Here is an 11,630-nt window from a genome sequence, read left to right as displayed (position 1 = left end):
GCATCTTTTCATAAAGGCTTATTTGCCATCTGTACATCTTCTGTGGAGGAGTGTCTGTTAAGGTCTTTGGCCCATTTTTGATAGGCTATTTCTTGCTGTTGAGTTTTAAGAGTTCCTTGTATACGCTGGATAATGTTCCTTTATCCAAATGTGTCTTCTGCAAAGATTTTCTCCCAATCTCTACTTGTCTTCTCACTCTCTTAACAAGGGCTTCCACAGAGCCCAAGTTTTTAATTTTCATGAAGTCCAGTTTATCAATTATTTATGGATCAAGCCCTCAGTTTTATATTTAAAAAGGTGCTGCTACATGCAAGGACATTTAAGTTTTCTCCTCTGTTATCTTTGAGGAGTTGTGTATTTTCCACTTAGGTTTACAATGCATTTTGAGTTAATTTCTGTGGGGTGTTCAGTGTCTAGACTCATTCTTTTGTATGTGGATGTCTAATAGTTCCAGTCTCATTTGTTGGAAAGAATTATTTTCACTCCATTCCACTGCCTTTGCTCCTCTGTCAAGGATAAGTTGACTACTTACGTGGGCCTATTTCTCAGCAATCTCTTCTGTTCCATCAATCTGTCTATTCACTTACCAACAGCAGCTGACTTGATGTAGGTTTCTATTAAGTCCTGAAGCAGGTAGTTCCAGACCCCCAACTTTGTTTTCCTTCAATATTGTGTTGTCTATTCTGCATCTTTGCATCTCCATATAAACATAAGAATCAGTTTGTCAATATCCACAAAATAAATTGTTGGAATTTTGATTGGACTGAATCAATTAGGTTGGGAAGAACTAACACCTTGACAATACAGAGCATATCCATGAACGTTAAATCTCTCTCCATTTATTTGGTTCTTTGATTTCATTCATGAGAGTTTTGTAGTTTTCCCTATATAGACGATGCACATATTTTGTTGTGCTAATATAAATAGTATTGTGCTTGCAATTTCAAATTCTATTTGTTCATTGCTAGTGATTGATTTCATGGATGTGTGTATGCATCAAAACTCAAGTCATACATTTAAAATATGTAGTCTAATGCATGGCAATTATACCTTAATAAACCCTCTAATAACAAAAGATATTTGAACATACATTTCACCAAAGATAAATGGATGACAAGTACGTGAAAAGATGTTCAACATCACTGGTCTTTAAAACTACTGGTCTACTTTGAGAAAAGACACACACACACACACACAGACAACTCATTTTAAACAATGGATTTTCTTTTCCAGTATCAATTTTTCTGTATGCAGTAACTGAAACTGAACTGTACTCTAAAACTTTCCCAAATTTTTTAACACTTCTAGGTTTTATTCAAAAATCTTTTGTAACAAAACAATTTTTCAAAGATTTTATTTATTTGAGAGAGTGCACAAGCAGGGGGAGCAGCAGGCAGAGGGAGAAGCAGGCTCCTCGCTGAGCAGAGGATATGGGATTTTTGATCCCAGGACCCTGAGGATCATGACCCAAGCCAAAGGCAGACACTTAACTGACTGAGCCACCCAGGTGTCCCACAAAGGTTTTTCACTTATAAAACCCTTTAGGACTTCAATTTTTATAAATATATGTAAGATATTTACTGAAAACAGTTTTTACATTCACAAAGAATATCTCCAATGTGACTTATTATGTAACATCAATTGGCACAGTCTTTTCCACATTCCCTACAATTATACTTTACAGTTTCTCTCCAGTGTAAATTATGTTCCCTAATAACAAAGAACAATCAAAGGCTTTTTTATAACCCTTTCACTCAGGGGATCCCTCTTAATGTGTGCTTTCATAGTTTCCCAAAGTGGGGGATGAAAATTTTTTTATATAAGATTTTTCATACTTGTGAAATCACAGCTGAATAGTAAAGTATAAGGCAGAGCTAAAGGTTTCCTACATTCCTCATTAATAAGGTTACCTTCACTGTGAATTAGTCTGTGCTTTCTAAGAGAAAGTATTAAAGACTTGCCCATATTCTTTGCAAGCATAAGCTTCTCTCAAGAGTGAAATATTATACATTCACAGTAAGGTATGTCGTAGTAAAGGTTTTCCCACATTCCTCATCTATGTATGGGTTTTCTCCACTGTGAGTTCTTAAATGTTGAATAAGATATGTGGACTGAGAGACACATAGGTGGCTCAGTTGGTTAAGTATCTGCCTTCAGCACAAGTCATGATCCCAGAGTCCTGGAATCGAGTCCTGCATCAGTCTCCTTGCTCAGCGGAGTCTGCTCCTCCCTCTGCCGGCTGCTCTCTCTCCTTGTGCTCTAACAAATAATAAATAAAATCTTAAAAAGAAAAAAGGTATGTGGACTGAGTAAAGGCTTTCCCACAGTCCTTACATTCAAAAGGTCATCCACCAGTGTGAGTTCTCATTTGTACTATAAGGCCTGATGAAATAGTGAAGGCTCTCTCACATTTTTTACATTTACATGGCTTCTCTCCAGTATGTGTTATGTTGACTAAAGTATGAGGAATATCTAAATGATTTCCTATATTTCCTTACATTCAAAAGGTCTTTCTACACTTTCCCATATTTCCTTACATTCAAAAGGTCTTTCTACACTTTCCCATATTTCCTTACCTTCAAAAGGTCTTTCTACACTGTGAGTTCCTAAATGTTGAATAAGAAATGAGGATCGGGGCGCCTGGGTGGCTCAGTGGGTTAAGCCTCTGCCTTCAGCTCAGGTCATGATCTCAGGGTCCTGGGATCGAGCCCCACATCGGGCTCTCTGCTTGGCGGAGGGCCTGCTTCTCCCTTCTCTCTGCCTGCCTCTCTGTCTACTTGTGATCTCTCTCTCTGTCAAATAAATAAATAAAAATTAAAAAAAAAAAAAAAAAAAGAAATGAGGATCAAATAAAGGCTTTCCCACACTGCTTACCATTACAGGGTTTTAGAGTTTGCATGTGTATTTAAAGCAAGATGAGTTACTAAAGGCTTTCCAACCTTCCTTACAAACATAAGGCTTCTCACCAGTGTGAGTTCTTAAATGTACAGTAAGGTGTAAGGAACTAACAAAGCCTTTTCCACGTTCCTTACGTTCCCAAGTCTTCTCTCCAGTGTGAGTTCTTTTGTGTTTTATAAGACCTGCAGAATCGGTGAAGGTTTCCAGGTTATTTACTACACTCATATGGTTTTTTCTCCAGGGTGAACTCACATGTGAGTATTAAGTTTTGGGAAACAAGTAAACTCTTTACTACACTCCTTGAAAACACAATGTTTCTCATATGAAGTTGTATAATTTAAGCAAGGTTTGGGGAACAAGGAAAGGCTTTCTCAAATTTCTTACATTCCATAGGCCATCAGTTCACTATGAGTTCTTAAATGATGAATAAGACAAGATCAAATAAAGGTTTTCCCACATTCTTACAATTTCTAAGACTTCTTTCTGTTGTTCATTTGTGTATGTACAAAAAAGCTTGTAGAATGAGAAAAAGCTTTCCTACATTCTTTAAGGGTATGTGGCCTTTCTCCACTATGAATTCTTACACATTCTCTAAGGTGTAAGGAAAAAGGAATGCCTTTCCCACAGTCCGTGCATTTATAGGGTTTCTTTTGAGTGTAAGTTTTCTTGTGAACCAGATATGGATTTTGGCTGAAAACTGTTTCACACTGATTACACTTAGGAGCCTTTTCTCCATTATGGGTCTTATTGTGTAGATTAAGGGCAGAGTTCTTTGTGAATGCTTTTACACACTGGTTGCACTCACAAGTTTTCTTTCTAATGTGAGTACTCTACAAATCTTAAAGGAGTGTTCACTCAAGGGTTCTTCCCAATGGTGAAAATTAAACAATTACTCTCCAGTATGGCTTCTCTCCTGTTGATGAAGAGATTAGTCACGACTTATGAAAGTTCTCCAGCTTTATTACATTCAGAGATCCTCCCCTCTGCCTTGAATTCTGTTATACTACACAGGAAATAAATGGGTATGACTGAAGTTTTTTTTATTTTTTTTCTTCCATTTTCACTGCATGCAATGCATGGTTCCAGACCTCAGTGCTTTCAAGCAGAATGAAGTGACCATTCTGCTAACAAGTTCTGTTGTAGTCTTTACTTTCACAAGGATTCTTATAGAGTTTAGCTGGTAATTGACTGAGATGAAATTACTTACCCAAAACTTTATCTCAATTATGTATTTAAAGGGTTTGTCAAATTCTTAAGGCTCAGAAACCCGTGAGAAGAGTTTCTTTTGGGATGAGTAACACTAGCCCCAAATGTCTGTTACGGTTATCATGTTGCTTTTCTATCTTATGGAATTTCCAATCTTCCACTGGTGTGGAAGGCAAGGAATTACACACTGTCGATCTTACCATTTCTACCACATTGGGTGTTTTCCCCTGCAAAATATTCTGCTGAGGTGCTGACCATTTGGTATTAAGACAAATCTCCCAATCTGAAATAAGATTAAAAAAAAAAACAAAACATTAAGGTCTTGGAGAAATAAATGATGGAAGGAAAGTGTTAAAAAAAAAAAAGAGGCCAATGTCTACTTACTTTCGAGGACTGACTCGAAATATAAAATAAAAGAAATGAATATACAGAGATTGAGAATTCTGACTATATTAAGAGTTTGGCAATAATAAGGTGCTGGTGAAGTTGGTAGGTGATTTTCTAAGAAATGATTCTATGAATGTTGAGACTAATGGCGAACAGAAAGCAGTGTGACCAGGAAAGCAAAGAATGAAAGGAAATGAATAAAGAGCTAAATGCAAAATTTAAAGAAACAGATCCGTCAGGTCAAAAGGAAGTCTCAGAAAAGTGGACGAAAAGTTAAAGAGAAGTCTAAAGTACCCAAGGAACCACAGAAATCAAAGGGACCAGCATTCTCAGGAAAAATCCATCTTCAAAAGCTTCCTACTTAACGTTTCCAAATAGACTGCAGGTCTCATGGACTCCTGCTATTTTTCATAAAGAAATCATCTCTCCCTTTTCCTTTACCTCACAGAACCCTTCCTACTATCCTCTGCTCTCCTTTTTGCTCTGCCTGAAAGACCTCGTCTGCACGTATGGTACCTGGCTCTCAGAGAAAAAAGCTTGATACAAGAACATGCAAGGGATGACAAATCCATAAGTCAGAACCAAGATTCTGCTCTCCAGGGATACCAAGTACTGTCAGGTATAACTTGAGAAACAATAAAATGTTTGTGACAACCTTTTCAAACCAATAAACTTTCTTTGTTTTTCAGACCAAAAAACTTTCAAATGAAACTAAAATGCAAACACATACTCTCTCACTGTTCACCAAAGGGGTGCTGATCTTTCCCCTGAAACCCAAGCTCAAACTTGTATTCGGAAACATTTTTGAAGTCCTAAGCCTTTCAATCCATAGAGAAAATAAAACCAGAGCAACAAACAAATTTTCATTTTCAAGAGGAAGCCACGTCAAGATAAGATCTACAAGAACAGAAACAATATCTGCTCTTTTTACCACTGCACTCCCATTAGCCAGCACAGAGTCTAGAATATAGTCACTTAAGAAAAGATTTGTTCCAGAAAAAGCTAAACAAGGCCATGGCACCAACCTTACCTATTGCAGTCAGACTGTTGTAGTTCTCCAGCATCACATCTCTGCACAGCCCTCTCTGGGTTTGATCCAGCAAAGTCCACTCCTCCTGGGTGAATTCCACAGCCACATCCTCAAAGGTCACTGGGTCCTAAACCATCACAAACATCCCAGCATCAGGTAGTTGCCATCTAAACCCATGTTCACTGGAGAAAGAGAATGGGAGACCCAAGGCTTAGACAGTGTTCCATGTTCTGCCATCATCTCTCCCAGGGCTTCTCCTATCTACACATATTCACTGGGGACCTCACCCAGTCATATAACTTTAAGAGCACCTCTTTCACCTAGTTGAATGTATCTCACCACAAATACACTGTACACTTTCTATTCTTCCCTACTGACTGAGTACATTACACCATAAATGCTGGCAAATAAACGAATCATTCCTCTAGCAACAGCACACATTCTGAGAAACACCTGTCCACTCCCTCACAATGTATCATAGTACACTGAGAGCACAAAATCAGCGTGGATGGGAGTTGGACTGAATTAGTAAACACTGGGATAACAGTATCATTTCCCTACTGCATAAAAAAATCCTAAAACCTGAGAAAATGTAACTGGGTACTAAGTCCCTAGACAGGCCCTGTATACATAAAGAAACTGTTCCACTACAAGAAAACATATCTACCTGGTAGGAAGAAGCATGTACTTTTATAAAGGAATAAATGTCCTACTTACGCGAGAAACATTTGTTAGACACCTGGTCATTATCCTTTCCCCTTCTGACTTCTCCTCACGAAGACAGAAAAAGTCTTGAGAAAGGTGACCTTGGGGAGAAGAAATAAAACCTGAGAACCTAGGCTCCCCAAAATTCCCACTCAGGCTAGAAGCTACTCCACACTGATTCTAAACTGACACACATGCTGTTGCCATGAAATACCCAAGCAGCCTGCCTCATCTGAAATCAGAAAAAGGGTTCTGAGCTTTGGAAGGAGAGTTTAGTAATTGCATTTTATGGAAAAAGAAATTTAAAGTTCAGAGAGGTAAAGCTGTTGTTTTCTTTGGCCAACAATAATGAATCTCATCATGTGATTAAGCAGACCCTCTCCCACAAAAATACCCATCCTCACCCCTGCTTCCCAAATCTCAGGATATAGACATCAGGATGTTCTTATCTACTCAAGCCCCTCTCCTAGACAGCATAGAAACAGGACTGCTTAGACCCTGACCACAAGACAGGTTGTTTATAGGCCCAGTAAAACAGTCTCTGACAGGAGCATCAATAAGGACTTACCACAAGAGAAAAGATCAAAGGCTGGCATCCTGTAGGTATGACAGTAAAATCTGCCTGAACCCTTCTTGTTCTCAAAGTCCTTTAAGACAGTGTCTGAGTTTAGAGGTCAATCTCAATTCTTCTCTATTAAGCAGCAGTGGAACCTTGCCACACAACATCAGTCTTTAAGAAATAAGCATTACTCAGCTGTCATGAAGCATCATTTATTAGCTCTCTGTAGAAAATGAAATTACATTATGTGAAAGCCATTAAAAACTGTAGAGTTTACCACATGAATACAAAGAACAATCATCATTTACTGAGTACCTATCATGTGCCAGAAGCAGTGGTAGCTCATATGATTATTAACAGTTATCATTACTGTCATTCCACAGCTGAGGCAACCTATACTGAGACAGCAGCAGTCATTGGCCCAAGATCACCAATTAGGAAGACCAGTAACCTGAATACAGGTTACTCTATATCATAAGCCTGAACTCCCGAGCTTATTGTTATTTGCCAACATACCCAGACAACGATTATAAAAGGGTGTGCAAGAAATGATTAACTCAGCAGGTCTGGGTGCTCAAATCCTACACTTTCCTGAGAAAACCTGTCTTCAGACCTACTCTTGGTGGGGCTGTGGGAGACAACCTGAGTCCGCGGAATACCCTGCCTGATGTTTTCGTCTGCCAGTTGGACCGATAGTTTATGCTAACAATATGATTTATGGTGGACATCTGTTTTATGCCTGAGGCTCTGGGCAATGTTCTAACAGTCTGAATTCCGGCTGGAGCTTAAGTGGCTGCAGTCAGTCATGCAGGTGGTGCATGCCTACAGGACTGACCCACAATAAAAACCTGGACACCAAAGCTCAGGGACTATAGACTGAATGTCCGTACCTCCCTGCCTCTTCATACATTGAAACCTAATTCCCGATGTGATGGTTTCTGGAGATGGGGCCTTTGAGAGGTAATGATGGGATTAGTGCCTTTTATGAGAGACCCCAAAGACCTACCTTGCTCCTTCTGCCATGTGATAACACAGTGAGAAGACTGCCTTCTATTAACCAATAAGTAGATCCTCACCTGACACCATTTTGCTGCCATTTGGATCCTGATTTTCCCAGTCTCCGAAACTGTGAGAAACTTCTGTTGTTTGTAAGCCACCCAATCTAAAATATTTTTTGTTATAGAAGTACAACTGAATAATCTAATGTACTGTGTGAGCTTCCTTGGTTGGTCATATTTCACATGTGATGTTACACATTATTACTAGGAATATTGCGCAATGCCCCTTTGACTGCTCTGGGGAAAGACACTTATGGATGCTTGTGCCTGGTTTGTTCTGGAATTAATCCCACATATCTCATCCCTCTGCTGATTCTGATCTGTATTCTATAAACTGTCATCCTGGGTTTAACAGCATGAGTCTTTTCAGTCCTACTGCATTGCTGAGCACTAGGGTAGTCATGAGGATCCCTAGCACAAACTGTTTAATTCACACATCTCTGAGCTCCTCCAGCTGGCAAAATCACATAGGCCCAGTTGCCTTCCTTCAAGTCCTTATATCGGCTTTTGCCTTCATTCATTAAGCAAATTTTTATGAAGGTCCTTCCCTTTGTTACATAATACACTTGGCACTGAGGAGAGCTCAGTGAACTAACAGAAAATCCTCAATACCTTACATTTTCACATTCCAAAGGTCCAAGCAGATACTAAACAATAAATCCATATCCTATTAGTTGGTGTTCAGTGCTAGGGGAAAAATACGAACAGATAAGGAATATTATCCTCTGCCTTCCCCAACACACACAGAGATACACCCAAGGATTTTTCTTGGCAAACTCAGTACTAGCTCTGCAAAAAATAAGACAGAATAGAAAAACAACCATTTCAAAAGGCTCTTGAAAAACTGACATCTGATTTGCCTAAAAAGTGATAGTTAATTTTTGATCCAAAGCACTAGAACAATTCCATGGTAAACAAAATAAACTCAGCATATATTTCAGATACTGCTCTACTTCACTGGCAGCTTAGAAACACTCATGCAAGCGATCTGACCAATCCCCTAAGTCTTACCAGAGGGTATAAAATGTTGAGTAGGTAGAATGCTAAATCAAACTTTGCCCAAAGTTTATCTATCTCTTTTTCTAAAAAAAACCTCACACCTCTTAGTTTTCCCTTAAAGTTGCCTTTTTAAAATTCCTTCCTTATTTATACTATTTTTTTTTTACTTATGCTTTATGTTCATTTTGTTGATCATTTCAAACATTTGGAAATTACAGTTGAGTTAATTTTTCAAACATTTTGTTGAATTATTCAAACAAGTGTAGAGTTACAAGTGTACAGTACATTATCATGAATTTCTCCACCCCTAAGCACTCATATACCTCATATAAATTATTCCTTTCTCCTCACCAAATGGAAGCATTATTCTGACTTCTAACACTATAATTTGCCTTTTTTTAAATTTCATATAAAATCATGACATGCATTAATTTGTGTCTAGTGTCTTCCATTCAACATCCTATTCCACATGCTTCTCTCTTTTCCTCTACCCCTCTTCCTTGTGTTCTCTCTCCCAAATAAATAAGTCTTAAAAAAAAAAAAAAGTACAAAGTGAACTGGGGATTTATATTACACCTAAAGACTAATAGGGTTTAAAGACTAAAAGGATTCATGTTGAAGGAACACAGGATTCAAAAGGACTACCCTTGGGCAAATTTGGGACAGTTTCAGTGTCAAAATAATAGTGAATGAAAGAAAAGTCCAAGATTATATTGTGATATTCCAAAAAGAAAAAAAAAAGTAGAGGATAGGGGAGGTGGGGAGAGAAAGCTGCATAGCTAAAGATTGGAGAAGGAATGACAGAATTAAGAAAAATAGGATTTTGTAACCTGCCCCCTCCCACGTAAAAACAGACTGAGGCAAAGACTGACAAGCGAGGCGAAACCTTTGGATGAAAGGCTGTTAAGAAACAGATTCCCCTGTTGCCAAGTATCACCCAAGGATTACCTCAAAAAAAAATCTGTGACTATGAGAGAAGTGCACCTTGACTAAATGCGTCTCATTCCTAATAAACAATGGGACAACTTGCACTTCCCCACTTCCCGATGAGCTACAACACAAAGTATACAGAAACATTCAAATGTCTAAATCTGCATTCTAACCAGCTTCTAACCAGGCAGGCACTGGCTGGTTCTTTGGGTATTGAGAACATGAAATGTGGCTAGTGTGATTGAAGGACTAGATTCTTAATTTGATTTATTTTAATTAATTAGAATTTAGAAAGAAAATTGATTCAGGTACTCAAAAAAAACTCTTCAGTATGTTTGGACAATCTGGATTTGGAGATCTTTTTCTACAGCAAAACAGTAAGAGCTAAATACAGATGGCGAGTTTCCAATGAAAACTCAGCATCCACAGTGAGATCCACGTACACACCGGGTTCCAGCAACTTATTACAAAAGGGAAGAAATGTAAAATTTCTCATTAATAGTTCTCTATTAACTACATTAGTCATTAACTTCATTATAAATTTATATTGATAATTGGATAAGTTGATTAAACACACTAAAAATAATTTCAGGGCTTCAAACTGTTCTTAGTTGGCTACTCAAAATTATTAAAAAATTAATCTGTACCTCACAATATATGTATTAGACGGTACTGCTCTAGAACCAAGTCTACTTTACAAGAAACAATTAAATGAAATCCTAGGAAGGGACCCCTGGGTGGCTCAGTCGGTTAAGCCTCTGCTTCCTGCTCAGGTCATGATCCCAGAGTCCTTTGCTCAGTGGGGAGCCTGCCTCTCCCTCGGCCTGCGGCTCCCCCTGTCTGCGCTCTCCGACAAATAAATAAAATCTTTAAAAGTAAATAAGTATATGAAATCACAGGAAAACAACATCATATTGGAATGCCAACATCTTACCATAATATTCTTCGGGAACGTTCAAGAACCAAAATTAACTTTTTTTTTTTTTTTTTTTTAAATGCTGGCAACTTTAATAGACACTTTCGGAAAAATGGAACTACTTCCTTGGACCGGCAGTGGAGCGCCGTCCTCGGTAGAAGGCTGTCCTGATGCATGCTTACCGCGAAGGGGTGAAGCGAATGTCTGCCATTTGCCGTTAATCGGTTCATCACAACACCCAGGACGGGAGACAAAATCTCAGCCAGGAGTGAACGCGGATGAAGGTTCCACGGATGCTCATTTTACTGCCGCCACAGATTTAAGGACGAATTTCCAGGTGAAGAGCCGAAAGAAAAACCCACCTGTCCACACTCCTCGTACTTGGGCTCAATTCAGTTCCAGCTAACGGCAACCGGCCCGCCTCCCGCTGCCCCTCAAGGGGCTCCAGCACTCGAAGCTCCAGGCGCTGACGTACTTCGGCGAATCTCTTCACGCCTGCATTTTGTGTCCCACACGCGTGCTCCCTCGGAACCCGCAGAGGTCCCTCTCTCCAGCGGAGAACTTACCGAACTGCCATCACCGATACCGACACGCGCACCGCGCGCCCGCCCGCAGGAAACGCAACCGCAAGGCTGCCGGGCGCGAGGGACGCCGGAGCCGGAGTCGCCGCGGCCAGGGAAGGCCTATCCGGCACGCCTCCCGCTGGGGCTACCGTTGCCGCCCCGGCGGCCCAGCCGGCCCCGACTCTCGGAAGAAGCGACCCTCAACACCGCGCCTCCCTCTCGGGATCCTCCTTCCCCGCGTAGGCGCTCCGAAGGCGGGCGCTGAGAACCGACGACTTTCCCTCAAGCGCGGGAGTGGCGCGCGGCCAAGATGGCCGCCGTCCTGCGCATGCGCTCTTCCGGTCTCCGGGAACAGCGCAAGGGGCGGGGCCTCGCGGGA

The 11,630-nt window shown here is 40.1% G+C and overlaps 1 pseudogene; it reads right to left on the bottom strand.

The window, feature by feature from the left end:
- Positions 1–1,456: 1,456 nt before the first annotated feature.
- Positions 1,457–11,276, bottom strand: LOC116883057 (annotated as a pseudogene).
- Between the last annotated feature and the right edge of the window lie 354 nt (positions 11,277–11,630).

Source organism: Lontra canadensis, unplaced genomic scaffold (assembly GCF_010015895.1).
Source record: "Lontra canadensis isolate GAN:19392208 unplaced genomic scaffold, GSC_riverotter_1.0 scaffold88, whole genome shotgun sequence".
In the NCBI taxonomy this organism is placed as follows: domain Eukaryota; kingdom Metazoa; phylum Chordata; class Mammalia; order Carnivora; family Mustelidae; genus Lontra; species Lontra canadensis.
The sequence above is the reverse complement of the archived record's forward strand: the minus strand, read 5'-3'. Positions and strand labels throughout refer to the sequence as shown.